At 34.8% G+C, this 19,414-nt stretch overlaps 1 non-coding gene across 1 annotated transcript; it reads left to right on the top strand.

The window, feature by feature from the left end:
- Window positions 1-19,132: 19,132 nt before the first annotated feature.
- Window positions 19,133-19,204, top strand: TRNAA-AGC (transfer RNA alanine (anticodon AGC)). The gene has a single exon. It is a non-coding gene; the product is annotated as a tRNA-Ala (tRNA).
- The last annotated feature ends 210 nt before the right edge of the window (window positions 19,205-19,414 follow it).

The following is a 19,414-nucleotide window of genomic DNA, read 5'->3' as shown; positions in this document are numbered from 1 at the left end:
ATTCCTTCATTCTGTTATATATAAATATACTTCCATTCTGTTATATAAATCCACTTTCAGTCTGTTATAAATGCACTTATTACGTCACTGATTTCGCACGGCTGATCTTGTTGATTTTGGGTCGTGCCTGAAAAAAATTAAGAACCCTTGTCGTATACGCGGGCCGGAGTTTCTGGCCCGCGAGCGGCAGAAATACCGCGTATCTGGCCCGGAGACTGAAAAGCTTGTGCGCCCTTCCGATCTAAAATTCATTTTCACTATAAAATAACTTTTTTTCCCTCTCTACAACTTACAGACAAATTATTTAAATTTTTATGTAACTCAATTTTCTTTAAAGGATTACATCCAAAACGAAAATATTCAAGTACTTCGTGAGAAATAGCTGAGGAGCAGGAAAAAATATTCAGTCTTTCTCGCACGTATCCGGATAATTCCATAAAATTAAAAAAAAAAAAAAATTTGCAATCTAATCTAGAAAATTTAATCTAGTGTTAACGAATTCCCTCATATATGTAAAAAAAAAAGGGGGGGAAGGGAAGTTTCTATCTTCACGCGGTGCTGGATAATTCCTTCGGAAATAGCGTGTTTCCAAGAAAATTATTTTTTTTCTTTAATATTTTTTTTCATTATTTTAGCGGAAATTCAGAACTTCTCAGGAAATTCGTGTTTTCCACGGGACCGTACGTCCGCTTACTGTTAGAAACCCCGTGAGGGATAGTTCCGATTCATCAAATCATTTCGTCCATTTAATATTTAAAAAACAAAAAAAATTCGATTTAATTAACTTTTTTTTTTCTATGTCCCATCTTATTCTAGTTTTAATCATTTGCTTCATAAGTCGACATCATTATCACATTGTCGTGTAATTGTTTTTTTTCGCTCCTCTGCTCGTGATTTCTCCCAAACATCCCGGATGATGGGACACGTAAATGGATGAACACTAGCAAAATTTGCGGAAGGAAATATAATTTTTCGGATGAAGTTCTGAAAAAAAAAAAAAAAGGATCTTTCCGTGCATATTGCTTCAAAATCTCCCCACGTTACTCACCGTGATGACAGAGAAGAGGATTAAAAAAAAAATGTATATACTGTATACATATTGCGTCTCATCAAGTCTGAATTTTCTATTCAAACGTTCCTGTAATTAAGAACCGCATTAGACGCTTGAGTAGCTTCGTTTAAGAATTAGTTTCTTGATCACGAAATTCCTCCATAAAAAGAAATAGATGTTTGATGAGAGAGAGAGCTTTGGAAAATATCTTTAAAAAGACTAACGTTTTCCTTTTATGGGAGTTTAATGTTTTTTAAGGAAAGTTAATGAAAAGCTGAGAGTCTCGTGTGATGACTTTTTGTCACTTTTTAGTGAATCCGTGACGTTCAGTCTCCATTGACGAAAAAAAATATTAAATTATTATCCATGCACATGCTATAGTAAAACGACGGTGAGCTTTCACGAAAGGTAACTTTTTGATCTGTGAAACCTCGCTGTAATGATACTCAATATAACGATAAATCCCTCTACAACGATATTTTCTTGAATCTTGTTTGTAATCGCCTGTAGTCTAATGTTTAGCTCCTCTCTATACAATGGATATCCTATATTATGGTAAATCCCTATGCAAAGATATATTTTGCGGATATTTCGAAACTGCTACAATGATAATTTTTATATTTCGCTCAAAATCACCTTTAATATAATTTCAAACTCCTTAACATTTTTTGTTTTTTCGAGGATGTCAGTAACATCGGTCTTTTACACTATTTACCCTCTGAAAGTGTTGAAGTTTCCATGAAGCTACCCAAAAGTGTTAGGAAGAAAATTACTTTAGAAGGTGAAACAACTATCCGAATTTTATTCATCAACTATTCGATTGGATATTTTTTGTTATGAATAGATACTCATGAATGACTTTTACGTGGTACTGACAACGCGCCAATTCAGAAGAGATGCCAACCAACAGTATAAATTTTGTGGTGCTTGATGATGATGCTACCTCTCGATATAACGATATAATCTCTCTCTACAACGATATTTGTTCATGACCCGCAGACTATCGTTGTATCGAGATTTCACTGTAGTTAATTATTTCGGAGAAAAGGAAAAATCATATCATTTAGAACTGGGGCTCGTTCGATTGCCCTCAAAATAGAAAGAGTTTGAATTTTTCATCGTGTTACTGCATTTAGTCGATTGTCCTCACTCTGATTTCCGTCATTGTAGGTGATGTTGGAGGGGGAGGTTGAAACTTCTCAAAGACGTATTGGAATAATCAGTAGTCATGAGTAAAAATTATGTGCGATTTGTTGCTTAAAAGTTAGAACAGCGATCAAAAATATGTTGATACGATTGTAATTTTTACTAGCGCCCTCTGCTGTTTATTTACGACATTGTTTTCTGAATTGATACGTTATAAAAAATAGGTTCCTTTTTTTGAAAAATTCACGTCATAAGTTGTCATTTTAATTAAATTAATTTTCTATGACCTTAATTATAGAGAAATTTGATGCAGTCGAATAACGGTTAATATAATTACTTTTATTCATTTTGGTCTGGTGAAAAACTTTATCTAATTAGTTTTGGTTTCGGTATTTCTGCGTATAATTGACGGAAATATTAATTTCCGTCAATTCTATATTTATTACAATCAATATTCAATAATTGTGAAAACATTTTTCATCCATTTTCTAAAAACATTTTTCATTCTTTCTGAAAATATTTCATTTAGTTCTGAAAATATTTTTCATTGTTTATGAATTTTTATGAATTGTGAAATGGTTTTTCCACCAATTTTGAAATCAGTTCTTTCGATGATCATGAAATAGTCACTATATTCGCAAGAGATTACGGTTTATGAAATCGCTACCCATTTGCTTGTATATAATTTATTGCATTTCACATGTTTGAGTTGGTTTAACTACAGAATACTTTACAAAACAAACCTAGATTATTCCTTTTTTTTTATCTTGATCAATCAGTTTATTTTCTGTTTATCTTCGAAAAAAAAAGTTAATTCATAGATATTACATCAGATTGACATTGTTCCTTAACCACCTTTACAGTGGCATTAAAGAGATATTTCACCTAACTTGATTCCTTGTAATTAGACAGTTGTCTTGCATTACGAGAACCTCCTCAAAATCCACTTATTTAAGCACTGACGAAACAAGCGATATCTGTAAGGCAGGCTTTGTTCGCAAATATGTTTTCCAATCCCCCTCAACCTGTCAGATCAACCACCAGTTTGTGGAGTAGGCTTTTGAACAAAGTTTGATAGCTTGATAGCAGAAGAAAAGAGATGGTGTTTTTTCCACAAAGGAATTAGTGATTTCCACTGTGGCAGCTTTAATTAATTTGGACCAACGAAATTTAAAAACTGCTTAACCCTTTAAGACCCTGGTGCCACAAATGGGTGGGTTTCTTTTTCACATTGTAGAAATTTTTCTTTTCACCTCAGGGAGTAAAGCCCTGACTCAAAGGATTGCGTAAGTTTTTGGTTAGAAATTTTGGGAATATGAACTTTAGGGGCTTTCATCGGAGGGCAGTACTCAAAGTTGAACATCCATTAGGATATTAACATGGCTTCCAGGAGAAAATTCTTCCGGGAAAAGTGTGAATTATTGCATAAAATTTAGAAAAAAAATGTGCGTGAGGATGAACATATCCTGCATAATCTTGGCCGAAGAAAAATTGAACGAAGTAAACTATTCCTTGACAAAAAAAATTGGAAATTAGAAAAAAACAATTTTAATGATTTGCTGCCATTTATGTTTTTAATGGATTTTTTGAGTATCAAAAATGTAAAAACATTTTGAAAATTGCAAAAAAGGAATGCACGTGTCTGAAGAGGTTAAAGCGCTAAAGTCGAAATTATAACCCTCTAGGTTAGAAAAATCCATACACACTCCTCTTGTGGATTTTTGTTTCCAAACGACGAACTATTTCACTCAAAAATTGCACACTTCACCTTTTCTAAAAGTAACTAGGCTCTCATGTCTCCTAAAATTCAAATACAACCAAGTACAGAATACCATCTCAAGATTGATGAGCGACATTATCACGCAAACTTCACGTTCACACAGCTCCAAAACACTCTGCAACTGAAATCGAATCGAATTTCTTATTATACTGAACACTCTGCATTACCATCTTCACAGAATATAAGAAACAAAGAAAAAAAGACAGAACCTTTTAAACGAAAAACGGATAAAACAAATGCGGAGGAGAAAATTCGTGTATAAAGTGATGCCGATGGAGAAACACTAAAGTCCGATTCTCAGGAACGAAATTAAAGGCATGGATCAACGGATGGCCTCCATCCGTCTATGTACTAGTCGTCCTGTCGTTTACTGTAATTGAACGGCAACTGTTCAGATGATAGTACTTGTACCTACAAGGGCTTGAAATGAAACTTACTACTTTTTCTTTTCGTTCTCTTCAACGGCTATCTATTATACCTGGGAGTAAAGCGAGATCTGATGGAATGAAAATTCTCCTTTCCTTTTGGAATCAAAGGTTTTTCGTTCCTCCTCCATTGTATGTGTACCTGTGTACCTTTTTTTATTCATCCATCCCTTTCGCAACTCTATCTTAAGTACGTTTTCATCTATTTACCCTATTATGGCAGGAAAGAAGTAAATGCTCAATAATAGGAAAGGAAAGCGAAGCACAAAAGTTAAACGGAAAGCTTAGCGATAGAAAAGAAGCACTTTCAGTAAACTTGGATGGAATTACGTTCCCCCCTATTTTTTCGCACATTCTATTATTTCTGTGAAATATTTCATTTGCATTCTGATATATTATTGTTTAACAAGAGAAGGCTTACACATCATTATTTATTTCTAATAATGTCTGTAGGAATTTTATTACAATTTTTATGGGTGTAAGAAACCCGTGATTTTCTTTCAACTTACCTTGCCTTCTACTCGTAATAGTTTTATTATTAAGAACTGAATATATGTATAATGGATGAAAAGTTATCAACGTATGTGTATAAAACATCAAATTGAATTCAATTTGTAATTTTGGAGTTTCATTTAATTCTTAAACTTTCAATTAAGTACGCGAGTGCGCGCGTGGAATTTCTAAGGAAAACCATAGCATAAACTAAAAAAATAATTAACATTTCCAAGAATGTCTGCACGTTGTATATCTTGTTTTCCAATAAATTTTAAAAACTTTTTAGAAACCAATCAAAAACTATATTAATGTTATATTAAATTTCAATTATGTACTGCATAAGCTTATTTTGTCCCCGACAATCACGATAATGAATTTTATGCATGTATGATATTGATACTTAAGCTAATTTCAAGACCTCGCTTATAACATACGCGTCGGTTATAAGATAAACTTCTCGAATCTCCTAGGGGTATGTTTCCAAACTTGACTGTAGTAAAATTGACATCCACAAAAATAATTCCAAAAAAGCAAGTTAGATCACCAAATTTAATATGCTGAACCTAAAATGTAGCAATCATTATTATTTTTTAAAAAAATGAAAGAGTACTACTCCAATTTGATTAAAATACCAGAGAACAAAAAAAAAGGAAACTTTCCGAGATTCATACGATTTCGACAGAATGCTTGCGGATATTTCATAAAGTTATTAAACGAATGATAAAAAAAAGTTGAAATTCAGACTGAAAGCTGAGCTATAAATGGAAATATTTTTTGGACTGAATTCAATCCTTCCCTCTAGGATACAAAATGTTCCCCCAAATGCATCGAAATTTTCTAGAAGCCCACCCAATTTCTATTTACTTTTCCGAATGGAAATGTAGGAAAGAGAAAAGAATGCACACACAGAGAGAGACATGTATATATAGAAATACACATTTGAAGGCGTAAAAGTAAATGCTTTAGATAAATATCTTCCTTTTTAGGCGGAAGGAACTTTCAAAAGGATTGAAATGAAAAAAAAAATGAAATAAAATAATAATAAAAGACTTAGGATAAAAGGAAATAGTAGTAAGAATGAATAGAAGGTCGTCGGGTATAAACAAATATTTTCTTCGGAAACCGAAGTTATATCGATGTCGGTCGAATGCTTCATTCAGTGAAAAAAATAATAATAATAATACACACAATACCCAAAAAAAAACCTAAATCGTTTTTTTTTTCTCTTTTTTTTCCATTGAACCGAAAAATATCGGCTCGAATTTGAATTTTCAAGTTTCGATTACAATATGATTTGAATTTTAAATCATCCTCCTTGTTCTATTTTCTCTTTTGTAGAAAGGGAAAAGGAAAGCACATTTATGTCACGGTATAAAACATTGACTGCACGTTGAAGTAATCTGAAGGATGGAAAAATATTAGGCGAAATATATATGTCTGTGTATACATCCGTAATATCCTTATATTTACTGTATAGCTAGCGTTTGTGGACGCGCTTCCTTCACTCTCCCAAGTCCACTTTAGACATTGGAATTTTGAAATGTATTTTTGTTAGATCCGGTTTGAGTTCAATGCCTTTTTTTGCAAGATCGAAGTCTTTTTGATATTTATACTTTTTTTTATTGTTTTTTAGCTGGAATAAAGCTCGCTCAGGCCAATGAGACATTTACCTAATGTGTCAAAAAAACTTTTTAAGCTTAAAATAATTTCCTTTGTTTAAAGAATCTATCAGGTACTATTACTAAGGGTGATTCAAATAGAGCCGTCCCCCATTAAATGAGGTATATTACAAAATATATCATATTTATGAATATATATTAAATGTACGTTGATCTTGGTTAATTCGAAGTCCCAAGTCACTGGAAAATAGTTTGAATTATCCGAAATTCAAATTACCCAATTAATCTATTCTGGGTATGCAAAATGACAACAAATTGCAACTTAAGCATCAATATTCACATAAGATAATAATTATCAGTCATTAAAATTCGATCATTACTTCTGAAACTGTTTCCCAAATTTTAGCAATTGATAACTGTAATTTTTGTACTTTCCGATACTTTCCTTACTCTTAAAACGGCATATAGATAATGATAGGAAGTTTCAGATTTTGAATGGTATACCTCGATCGATAGGTTGAATAACGTAATTCGTATCAAGTGGTAAACATTTTCTCGATGCACTTCAACTGAACAATGTTAACCCTTTATATATCCTGACGGTACTTTAAAGTACCAGGTTAGATAATTTGTTTTGAAAAAAAAATTTCAAAATGATTGTTTTTGTTCTTTTTTTAGTCTTTAATTAGAACTAAAATGGCGTACAAAATAATTCGCATCATAAATATTTATTGTTATCATTACATTTGCACTTTTAACTTATTATAATTTTTTTTTTATTCTACTTTTCGTAATGTCGGATATGAAGGGTTGAAATGGGTATTAAGTTATCAAAGAAAAATACACTTAAAATTTACAAATCAGTGTTTCGGTATTTTCCTCTATACTGACAATTCATTATTTGAAGTAGCTCACTCGTCATTCAAGCACCCTCGTTGGATTCATTCAGTACATATAGGCTTCTTATGAAATTATATCATGGAGTTTCACTGGTTTCCGATCAACAATGGTAATTTTTTTCGTCGAACTGTGTTGCTAAAAACATAAAACCAAATGCAATTCTGACGTATTTTTTTGTATACAAATGGTGCCGTATTTTTAATTAATTAATTAATTTTGTATTATATTGATGTCATGCTACTTTATCATGCTCCCCATTTATTAATAATGAATTTTTTTCTTAATGTTTGAAAATTTGAGGAACAAAGAATTGGACATTGGGCGTAGATTGCACAATCAAAAATATGGGTACGAAATTTGGAATAAATCAGTGATTAAATAGCATCTTTAATGATATTTCTATAAAAGCATAGTTTTTGTGGCTTTTGGCAATGGTTAAAGGAATGAAGAACATTTTAATGTCGCTCCTTGAAGAATTATGCCTTGAGATAATCACCTAAAAACCAGGATTCAGAGCCCACATACTTTTCTCCGTCGAAATTTTATAATATCTTTAAATATACTAGACACTTAAATTTGGAATTTAGTGTAAATTATTTTTCATTCAGTATAATCACAGTCTATCCTGTGGAAATTATTCGAGGAATTCTAAAGCTAATATAAATAGGATTAATTTCGTTCCCTCTCTCCAAGACGCATGTACCTACATACAAACACTGGAATACCCATAAAAAATAATGCTTTTTTTTTATCTTTTACGAGTACTTAAGTATCGTGGATAGATAGCGACGAGAAAAGGAGAAGCAATAATAATACTGACGCAAGAAATTATTTAAGATGTTATATCGCGTCATAAAATTACAACACCGGAGGAGAAAAAGAAGTAGAGAGAAAATATACGTTTTTCTTTCCCCCGTTATCCCGCTTCCATCAGGTTTATTCCATTCTCAATATGACTTATCTATTTAGAAATCAATCACGCCTGTGAAAAAGGATGAGCAAGAGCAGAAGCTCGGATGGCCCGGAGCGAACATACGGAATACATACAAGATATAATGATTGGACGCGTAAGGATAAAGATATAGAAGACATGATGAGTAAGAGGATGTGAGAAAGATAAAAGGATGACATGTTCTTCGAAAAAGATGAGAGAGAAAATAATATAGGAAAAACGGTTTATATATATATGCGTAAGGCAAAAAAAAATGGCGGCGACGACGATGACGCGCAAAGTAAGCGACAACGTTTGCTCTTTAAGGATTTACTGTCTTCAATGATGAAGAGACTAGATGATAGGTTGGTAGATGTCAAAGAACATTCGCATGGTGGAAGCAATAATATCAGTCATTTTCCAGGGATGAAAATCAGAAACGAAAAACGTGTCTCTCGCTTCCTTTCTGATGTTCTCTTCACGTACATATAAATTCATTTTTTTTTTTCTCATTTCGTGTCTTTCTTTTCCGATATAATGTATGTGACTTATAAATGACTTGCTAATGTTCAGCGAGGCGAGAAGTGCTCCAATATTTTGCTCCGTCTTCTCAATGACGCTTCATTTCTGTTCCTTTCCTTCTAGTGCGTCTGAAACAAGGACTATACCTGTAATATATTTTTCTTTAAACTCAAACGTGTATCATACGCGTGTTAAAGTGTAAAATTCGCTGTACATCTGGTGCGGTAGCCCCAGCTCGAGGGAGTCCCACATCGAGGGGTTAGCGCAACAACCTCTCGGTGAGGATATAATAAAAAGCTTGTGCCGTTCGGAATCGACAATAAATTGTAGGTCGTGGTCCAATTAGCCTTCGTGTGCAGAAAATGACATTGGACCGACAAAAATGGTCAAATGATCGCTGTTTATCGATGGTTATGATGATACCTTATAAAAGTAATGAATGGTGGCTATCTAGAAAGGCTGTCTTAAAGACTGCTTACTGTCGTGCCCCCGAGAGAGCACGATGGCTTCAGAATAACGTAACTCACCGCTATAAGAGTTCACTCACCGCCATTCTTCTAGAATAAAGAGGAGTATTGATGGCTCGAACATGTCAAGGGGCAGCTTCGATGATGTATGTGTTTATCTTATAGCAATGGTTCTCACACTTTTTTGAGGTTCGACTTCCTTTCCTCACTTGACAAGAATTTAGTTGGTGACTGCACTGTCATCAGTTGTCAAATAGTTTCTTAATCAATTAATACGATAATTATGACTATAACTGTGAATATTCATCTAACGTACAGTCGAGTTCGTTTATAAGGTACCCCCTCCTTGGTGACGTGTATGTTAAGCAAGGTCTTGAAATTAGCTTACATAGCAGTTGTTTTTATGCATAAAATGCATTATTGACATTGTCTCGGACAAAATAAGCTTATGCAGTACGTAACTAAATCAGAGCTCATTTTCACTTGGGCCCCTCTGAATCTGAAGATACCTAGCCATCCCCGGGATGGGCCCATGCGTTAGAACGGTACCGGTCGTAGTATGGTGCTAAATTCGAAGATTTTTTTTTTTTTAACTGGAAATCTAAGACGTAAAGATTATACATACGGGACATTAACATTTTAATATTCAATACGACCAATCAGAAGAACCAATGCCTGACAGGCTAGAAATGCATAAGCAGACACTGTGGTCATTGGCCGCTTAGCTGTCGAAAAGCTTAAAAAAAATCTTAGTATCAAGAATTTACTATCAAGTTATGACTTCTCTTGATGATGCCAACCTCTGATGTTGGGGTAGGGTGACCAGATGAAATGCCTGCGAAACCGGGACAAATCCCGCAAAGCATTGTTAAAAACTGGAACATCCATTAATAATAATTCGAACATCCATAATACTTTCAAATTATTATTATACATTATATCACACTTCATCAAGAATAAGTCATATAATTTCAGTCGAGAAACTCAAACTGAACCAAAATATCTCTCACAAATAAAATAAAAAACTAATAATTAAAGATAAATTATCTGATATACGATTACAAAATCACAAAATAAATTAAATGGTTATTAAAAAGTAATTTTCAAACAGTCGAAATAGAGAAATTACCATAACAAAAGTAGGAAATTCGATAAGATTTGTGAATATTATTCCAGAACATTATGAAATTTTAATCTATTAAATGTAATTATTCTGTGAAAATTTAAATATCCCGTATACAAGTATATTTTGTCATGTTTCCACTCGAGGAAAAATTTCAGCAGAAATTTATGAATTTGCTCTGATTAATGCATAGACACTTCTTAGCTGTGTAATTAAAAGAAGTTGAAAGAATTTTTACACTATTCAATGCTTTCTTGATAATTAACAGCTTAATAAATCATTATTTTTTTTCCCTTCGACGGTGTGGGTTCTTTTGTACAAACATTATTATATCTGTTGATTAATTAATTCACGTGTTGATCCAGTTCGGGTTGAAAGTTACATTATTATTGTGAATTATCATAATAATTTTTTTCTCCTGAATGTTTTTTTTTTTTTTTTGATGAATCTGTGGTAATTACTGTGTCTATGCTATAGCTTGTAAGAAGAAAAATAAGAAAGAAAGCCAGGAAAATAGTGGAAGGCAAGATTGGGAGTAAAAGAAGAACGGTAAGATCCACAATGCCACGATTCATTCCTTGCCTATATATCAAATAGACGTTTATTGATTCGTAGAAGCATCTAGAATAGAAGAAAAGTATGCTACATCGAATATTTGCAACCTTCCTTTTTTCCCCCAGTTTGCTTCTGAACCCTTCTATAGTTTACCAGCGTCTGCAAGTTGGATGGAGCAAAAAGAAGGGGGGCATAAAAGATGAAACTTCACACACACGCGCGCTCCGTTAAGATTCCTTTTTTTTTATTCGTGGAATTTGCTTTTAAAGGGGGAAGGGGAATATTTCCTAGAAAAATCAATCCAGTAAAGAATCTTTCGCCATTTGCATTGATGAATGATTATCAATAAAAAGGAGAATGGGAATCCATAGGAAATTTCAAATACACAGCACATACCAGCGATTTTCAACATGTTGCTCGCGAGCACCATGGTGCTCCCTGAAGCATCGAGTGTGTTCAAAGCTCATGTCCTATTTCGTGTTTGCCAGCACTTCATTTAAACACCGTGTAAAAATTGCATTATATAGCTACGATTTTGCAGATATCAGGCATACGCATATCAACGTTGTCGTACGGGTGCTTTTTGTTTGGCAATAAACATAGGCAATACTCGTGACTCGAGAAAGGTTGAAGATCCCTGAAGCATTGACGTAACCAAGATTTCTGCCGCCCCCAACAACTTCAAAATTCGACAATTTTATGTTGGTGTTCTTTGTTCCCACCCAAAACTGCCGCCCCCTAAATCTCACTGCCAGATGCAACTGCCCCCCCCCCGTCCCCCTTTAGTTCCGGCCCTGCTGTATACTATTAATTGACTGTAAATGCACCACGTAAACATTCCGCTTTGATGCGTACAATTTCTAATGGAAAAACGTACAATTTATACTGATCTTGATGTACGATCTCTATCATATGAAAAGTTTGTACAAAATTTGTCTTGTTTTTGAAACATAGACCAAATAATCCCGGCACAGTATATTTAATTTTACAATAGTGCGTGCTTAGCATGTCAAAGATGATCTTATTTTATCGAGGTTCAGCCGAACACCCCTGTGACGCCAATGAGGTTCGAACCTGGATCCTCGCGATGAGAGTTCAACACGATCACTACAAACTACTGCACAACTGGTTACGGCGTATTGATCTTGTGGTGCTGCAATCTGTCTTCCACATGCAAAATGGCAAATGCCCGAATTGTCATGTTACTTAACTATTATGTGCAGAAGTGCCTGCTCTGAAAATTAAGTTATAATCTTATCCATATAAATGAAATTGTACGGAATGTATAGTTCAGCTATGGTATGAGTGGAAAATTAAAATGATTATATGAGGATGTAAAATTTTTTAGTCACATGACAAGAAGAGATTTGTGAAGAGCGATAAAAAAAGTTGTTTTTTTATGGTTTTTGTGAGAGAATTCTGAACTTATTTCACCAATTTTGAAACATGAACGTATCTGGGCAACTGAATAGTTTTTACAAGTGGAAAAATTTATATAATTGCCATGAGTGGTGAGCGCATATCACACTAAAATCTGATAAAAAGACAACATTTCAATTTCTATCTCGCAAAAAATCCAAAAACATCGTTTTGTTTTTTAATGCATGTGAGCCGAGACATGAATTTCTCTTCTTTTTCGTCAAAATTTCTTTCTAATCTAAATTCTATATACTAATAAGTAAATTATCAAAAAACGTTTGGAGGCTTTTGCTCTTTGAATATATTACAGTCCCCTAAATGTTTGAACACATCAGTGTAGTTGATAGCCACGTATATTGATCGAGATATATTTTCCAGCATTAAGGAATATCTGCAGAGAAATGTGGACAGGTGCATGTAAGATTTAGTAGAAGCATTAAGGAATGGATATTAATGTACGCTTTATTATAGTATATGGAAATTAAATGGAGCCGAACCAATCTTAGGACTAATGTACCATGATGATGACTATAACCGGATTATAAAGTGTTTAACATAGTTCTTCTTTAATCTATGGCATCGAATATCTTCTGATTTTGTTGACTTTTCCCACATATATTATCACATTAGATTGTTTCATCTTTAACATCAAGAGAGATCTCCATTTCTGGCAAAATTGAAACTTTTCTCGAAGCCCGTGGGTCACCAACTCTAGTCAGAATTCAAAAATAATATTCAGATTCAATGGGCTTAATGTAATGTACGGCGGCGTCTTAACAAATGTGTCAATAGTGCCCCGAGTTGAACAGAGGGCATCAAATAATTGAAGATTTTCATTTATTTTCTGAAATTAATTTTTTCATTATTTTTAATTTTGATCAATTTCAAAATCATTTCTACCACGATTCTGGAAACAATTTTTGATTAATTACCCCTTTTATTTATCCTGGGATTACTTCTCAAATGAATCTCAATTTATTTGTTTCTGTAATTCTACAATTACATATTCTTATTCTCCCATTTATTTTGAAAATTTGTTTCTTTCTCGGACTCAAGAAATCATTTCTTTTTCTCTCTCTCATTAGTTATTAAATAGTTTTTCCTCAATTATGAAATCCTTCTTTGATTAGTTATGATATTCTATCAATTCATCATAATTATGATTTTTTTTTCGAAAATTCTGAAATAATGTCTTTTATTATGATGATTTTTCAGAATTTCTGTAGATTCTGAAATTATATACGCACTTTTTGAATGTTGACTTTTTAGTTCTGTAATATACGAAATCAGGGGCTTTAAAAAAGTGCTTCGGTCCAATCCAAATATGTAAAACATTTTCGGGCATCCACGGGACAAAAAAATCGTTCTAAAAGATGTGGTGACTGTTTATCAGGGGTTTTAAATGCATACTTTCATTATACAAGGGAAATTATTATTTGGCCGTTAAAGAGGGATGATCGCATATGAGAGGTAATCATTAAGAAAGGAAACGAGGAAAACTAATGATTATAACTCAAAATACTCAAATAGAACACCAAACATCTGTTTCGAAGTTAATAAAGCCCTCCTTCTGTTGTAGAAAGGCTGTTATAGTGCAGACTACTTGCTTTGAACACAACACGTTGTTGATAAGAGGCCCACACGTGCGATATTGATAAATCCTCACTGCGTTATCATCCCCCATCGACCTCTTATCAACTACGTGTTGTGTTCAAAGCAAGCAGTTTGCGCTATAACAGACTTTCTATCACAGAAGAAAGGCGTATATTAACCTCGAAGGAACTGTTTGGTGTCCTATTTTCATATTTTGAGTTATAATTATTGGTTCTGATGTTTCTCACTGTGTGTACTCAAAATATATTTCTTTTTGTTTTTACTGTATTAATTTACCAAATGTACAGTGTTATTTGTGAATCTTTGAAACATCTCACATCGAGTTTCATCGAATTATCGTTATTTAATTCAATCATCTTTCAATGTTTTAATTATATCATAAAAATGTTAAATGGGCCACCGCAAAAAAATCCGAGGACCACGTGTGGCTCGCGGATCATGCGTTGAATATCCCTGTTTAACGTGCTTGATTATTGAGTATATTTCTCGGTTAACCCAATTTCGATCTCATAATACCATTAAATTCATAACCCAACGCTGGCAATTTCTGATTTTACGATACTTACTAGAAATTTATTTTTGGTTTCAGCACATATTTTCATAAGGGACTAAGACAATCACATGGATGTCCTTTTTTTTGTTAATCCCATGAGAAATATAAAAAAACGAGAGTAGAGAGAGAGAGAAAGAGAGAGACAGATAAACATATAGCGTGTTGCTCAGAATCTTATAGGAAAGGGTCACGCTATCCGGATTTAATGGACGTTTTCTCTAAGACTCGAGTCTGCATGATTAATGTCCGTTCTTTTCGGCTTGTTGCTCGTCCCGCTGCTACATGTTGATACGCCGAGGCCGAAAGTAGTACATACATATAAGTGCTGCCCCGGTATAAGGGTGGAGTGACGCAAAGAAGAGTGTATGTGTGTATATATATGTATGTGTGTGTGTGCGGTGTAGTCGGTGGTTTCCTGGAGCCTTGAGAGCCAAACCACCTGAGAATGGGACAGGTAATCACAGAAAGCATGAATTTTGAATAAGGGCGAGAGCGATTAATGCACGTCCCTGCTCTGTCTCTCTCTGTCTCTCCCGTTCTCTACACGTACTAACTCGGTTTGATATCCGAGAGTGCAAGTCGGTTTTCCCACACAAACCCCACATTCTCTTTTCAGATCCACGACAATTCGTCGCACTCCACGCAGCAGGCACATATATGTGTATGTACACACACACACACACACACACACACACACGCATATATATATGTATATACAACATCCAAACTTTCCCCCCGTACACATGTACGTACGTACCCTCTATATCTCTCACTCTCTGCTCTTGTCTTTCGAGTGCCTCGTCTGGACGTGTCACGCGAATATCTGCCACGGAATGTCAGCCGGGATTCCCTCGGTATCTGTTGCCGTCAACGAGCACATACACATACTGTGCATACATACACACATGCTACATACATGCGGAATTGTTTCTTCGGTCCGATGAAAGGAACTTCGCAAAAGATTTTCGTCGGCACTGAACACATTGCTCTCGCGAAGAAAACGTTCCTGTTGCAGTATGTGACAGAGTGGCACTTCAAACTTTCACGTGAAGAACGAACGCTTTCCCAGAGTCTAGAGCAGCTGCTTCTTTTCCCTATCCTTTGGGGGGGGGGGGGTGAATCTTATTCCCGTTACATTTATCTAGAAGGAAAGCATTCCTTGTACATATCCTGCAACATCTTTTTGATTGGCGGTCATTCAGGCTCTAGGAAAGGATCCCGCTTATAGCAAACAGGGGTAACATGTTGAACTTCAGTTGAAAAGTCTTATACTTGTGCTCTCTCAAGTAACTCAAACTTCCTATGGAAGAGAATTCTTCCTCTATGTGTTTTCAAAAACTTACAAAGCGCACTTTGTACTGAGCGGAGACTTGCTGTAGATTCTTCAATGAGAAAAGTTTCTATAAAATTTGTCTTGACTCATAGAGGTTTTTAAAACTTGAACCAAATAATCTCGGGCGTATCTAATTTCACAAAAATGCTTGTTATGCCGAAGGATATTTCTTCGAGATAAATGCAATACTCACCGCTTATAAGAACCACTGGTGTATATCAACCGATTATAAAAACCAAACTTTGTTTTAACGTAAGAAAATCATCGGTTATAAGAATTATAGTGAGAAATTGAATTTTCTGGATGTTATGCCGGAACTGATATTTGGAAAGAAAAGTGATTTGTCTCCTCCGGGAATCGAACCTGGTTCCCCTTGCATGCCGGGCAAGTGCTGCAGAAAATTTTTTTGTGCACAAAGTTATTTGGAAGACTTATCGTCACTTTTACCTTCGCTACAATCAGCCCATTTTGCCTGTTCTCTTTCTCTTTCCCCCAAAAACAATGACGATTATACAGTTTTCTAGTAAAGGTAATCTTCGATGATTAACAAGGGGTTTTTAGCAGAAGAAAAACTACTCAGAAAACAGTTCAGTCTTTTGTCGAGGAAGTACCTGGTATTCGAATCCATCAAAAAAAGAGTGTTTCCCGAAGTGGGTGATGAGAAGAATCGGAAGGGAGGGAATAGAACTCTACAGAATATGGTTGATTCGGCAAAAAAGGTCGAAGAGAACAATTTTTTGGAACGCAAACAGGCATTTTAATGTTAAAGAATTAGCCATGCCTGACACGACACGGTGAGTGTCTGTAGATGTGAATCCACTCCAAGTCAGTAACATTTTACTAGAAATTTTGGAAAAGCGAAACAATTAATGGAAACCCCGGGTTTTACCCGGAAGGAAATCACTTATAATTAATAGGGGGAAAAACTCTCGGGCATAGAAGTGTAACTTTTGAAAGTTTCATGGATGGGAGATAGTTTAATAATGATTCTACGACGGAAAAAATACGTGGGGAAACTTAGCCAGGAATCTTCAACCCACAAGTAAATATTTAAGAATATTTTACTAATCGCGAATAACAGAGAAGGATATGTATATATGTATTAAAAATTGAACTATGGATATTTGAAATGATTGAAATTCCAAGGTAAAAGAGTATTGAATTTCAAATTCCTATACTCATAATTTAATATACTACTTGAATATTTGAAGCAAACATGATGGAAAGTATCTCGGTAACTATACGGTGACAGAGAAAAATCTCCGGATAATCAACCGCTTATAAGAATCAAAATGGGTAATCCAAACGTAATTCTGAAAAGAGGCGGCTAATCTACTGGAAATTCGGTTAGTCAAAACTGAGAACTATGACCAATTATTACCAAAAACTGATCACCAGTTATTGCTGAAACTGTCACTAAAAATTGGCAATCAAGGCGAAACAAAGTGTCAAGTTTATAAATTCTTTCGAACCCGCTTCAACAAAATCAAGGAGAATTTCGAAGTCTCTCTCAATCCCAATGTATTTCATCAAAAGATGGTCAATACAGTAAAACTTCTCTACGAGAACCACCTTCCGTTTCTCATAGATCTTGCCCTTGAGAGAGATATTCTTCTTGGTCCTCTTCCAAGCATTGGCAAGATATATCGCTTTCTTTTATAAGCCTTTTATTTTAGTAATCACAAGCCCAGATATTCCGTAAAACATTTCTCAATGCAGTCCGTTTTTCTATTTCTACTTACTTTGCACCTGCTGGAAATCTGAAAAAGCCCACGTCATAGAAAAAAAGTACAGGGGGTTTAGTAATTTCTGCTATGCCGGTTAAAGAGTCTGTGGAGGTGAACTGATCTGTTTTAAAAAATTTTGACAAAACTATAAAGAGTTTGATTCTTAGAAGATTATCGTTACATCAAATAGCAGCATTATCATCTCGGCGCACTAACGAATTTATTCTCTTGTTGACGTCTCTTCTGAATTGACGTTGTTAGTGCCACGATGAAATGCATTTACAAGAATTTATTCGCAGCAAAAAATTCTTATTTGTTAGTTTTTGAACGAAATTCAGTTAGTTGTCTCGCCCTCTAAAGTACTTTCCCGCACAACACTTTTGTGTACCACACAGAAAGCAGCGTCATGGTAACTTCATTAGCACTTTCGGAAGGTAGATAGTGCGAAATACCGATGTTGTTGGAAACACTCGAAAGAACAAACACTGGTGAGGAATTTAAAAATATATTGAGATGATCTTGAGAGATGAAATATATAAAAAATGTCGTGGTATAGGTTTCGAAATATCCTCAACAAATATCGTTATAAAAGTATTTGTCGTAATAAATGATATCGTTGTATCGAGAGTTTTACATTAGACTATATGTAATTCCGAACACGATATGGAAAAAATATCTCTGTAGAGGAATTTATTGTTATATCGAGTATTGCATGCATAATTTCAGTGAGGATAGCGAATATTCAATCAAGATTCGTTGAAAACAAATGAAAAGAATTGATATTTTTAATCAAGAAGGGACTGCCAAAAATAAATGCGAAAATAAAACATAAGTCCCGTAAAAATACGTGACAAAAGATCATGGGCACCGAGTCCTAGTATTGCCACTGTCAAACCATCTGAGGGTGTTGTAGTTTCAGTGTGATGGGAGCTTTCAGAGAGGAAGGACCGTAAGTTTCCTATATTCTGCCAGACATTTTTTTTTTATTGTGCGAATCCCATGAATATGTTGTGACTTTTCAACAGTTGCGATGTGATGGGAAGAACGGTCAATAATGTTCATAAGTTCATGAAATGTTTCATGAAGCTTTTGTGGAACAGTGAAGCAGCCCTCTTGTCCAGAGTCATATTGGGGAAAGTTGTCGCGCCAACTGACGGGCATGTTGGCATTGAGCATGTGTCATATACCAACTTTACGAAAGACGTCACTCTCCCTTGTTAATACGGCAGATACAGGAAACTGGCTAATTGAGGAGATATCGATGTTTCAGGGAAGGAAAATTTAGGAGTCGAACCCCGGTTTCTCGTTTGAACCCGGTACTCGCCGGACGAGTACTCTACCAACTTAGCTATGAAGACAGAATTTCCTCTCCTTGGAGCGTATGTATATGCTGAATGGTTCCGTGCAATAGACGGTGGCAACATTCTACTAATAGCTCGCAAATGACATTAAGGAGGAGAGAAATTCTATCTGTCTTCATAGTTTAGCTGGTAGAATACTCGTCCAGCAAACGAGAGACCGGGGTCCGAGTCCCCGTGAGGGCAGAGATGAATTTTCCTTTCCTGAAACATCGATATCTCCTCACTTAGCCAGTTTTCTGTATCTGTCGTATATACCGATCTGGTATGACCGCAGCAAAATCGTACGAAAATTGTAACCATCAGTTCAAGTGAGCGATCGACCAACTTTCTTGATGGACATGAATCTGCGAATCTTTCTTCTTCTTTTAGATTTTTTGTTACTTTCCTTTTTAC

This window comes from Pholcus phalangioides, unplaced genomic scaffold, assembly GCF_987345545.1.
Source record: "Pholcus phalangioides strain wild (caught in Gottingen) unplaced genomic scaffold, Ppha-v1.0 ptg000013l_1, whole genome shotgun sequence".
In the NCBI taxonomy this organism is placed as follows: domain Eukaryota; kingdom Metazoa; phylum Arthropoda; class Arachnida; order Araneae; family Pholcidae; genus Pholcus; species Pholcus phalangioides.
Note: the sequence above shows the minus strand (reverse complement) of the source record. Positions and strands in the feature narration are given on the sequence as shown.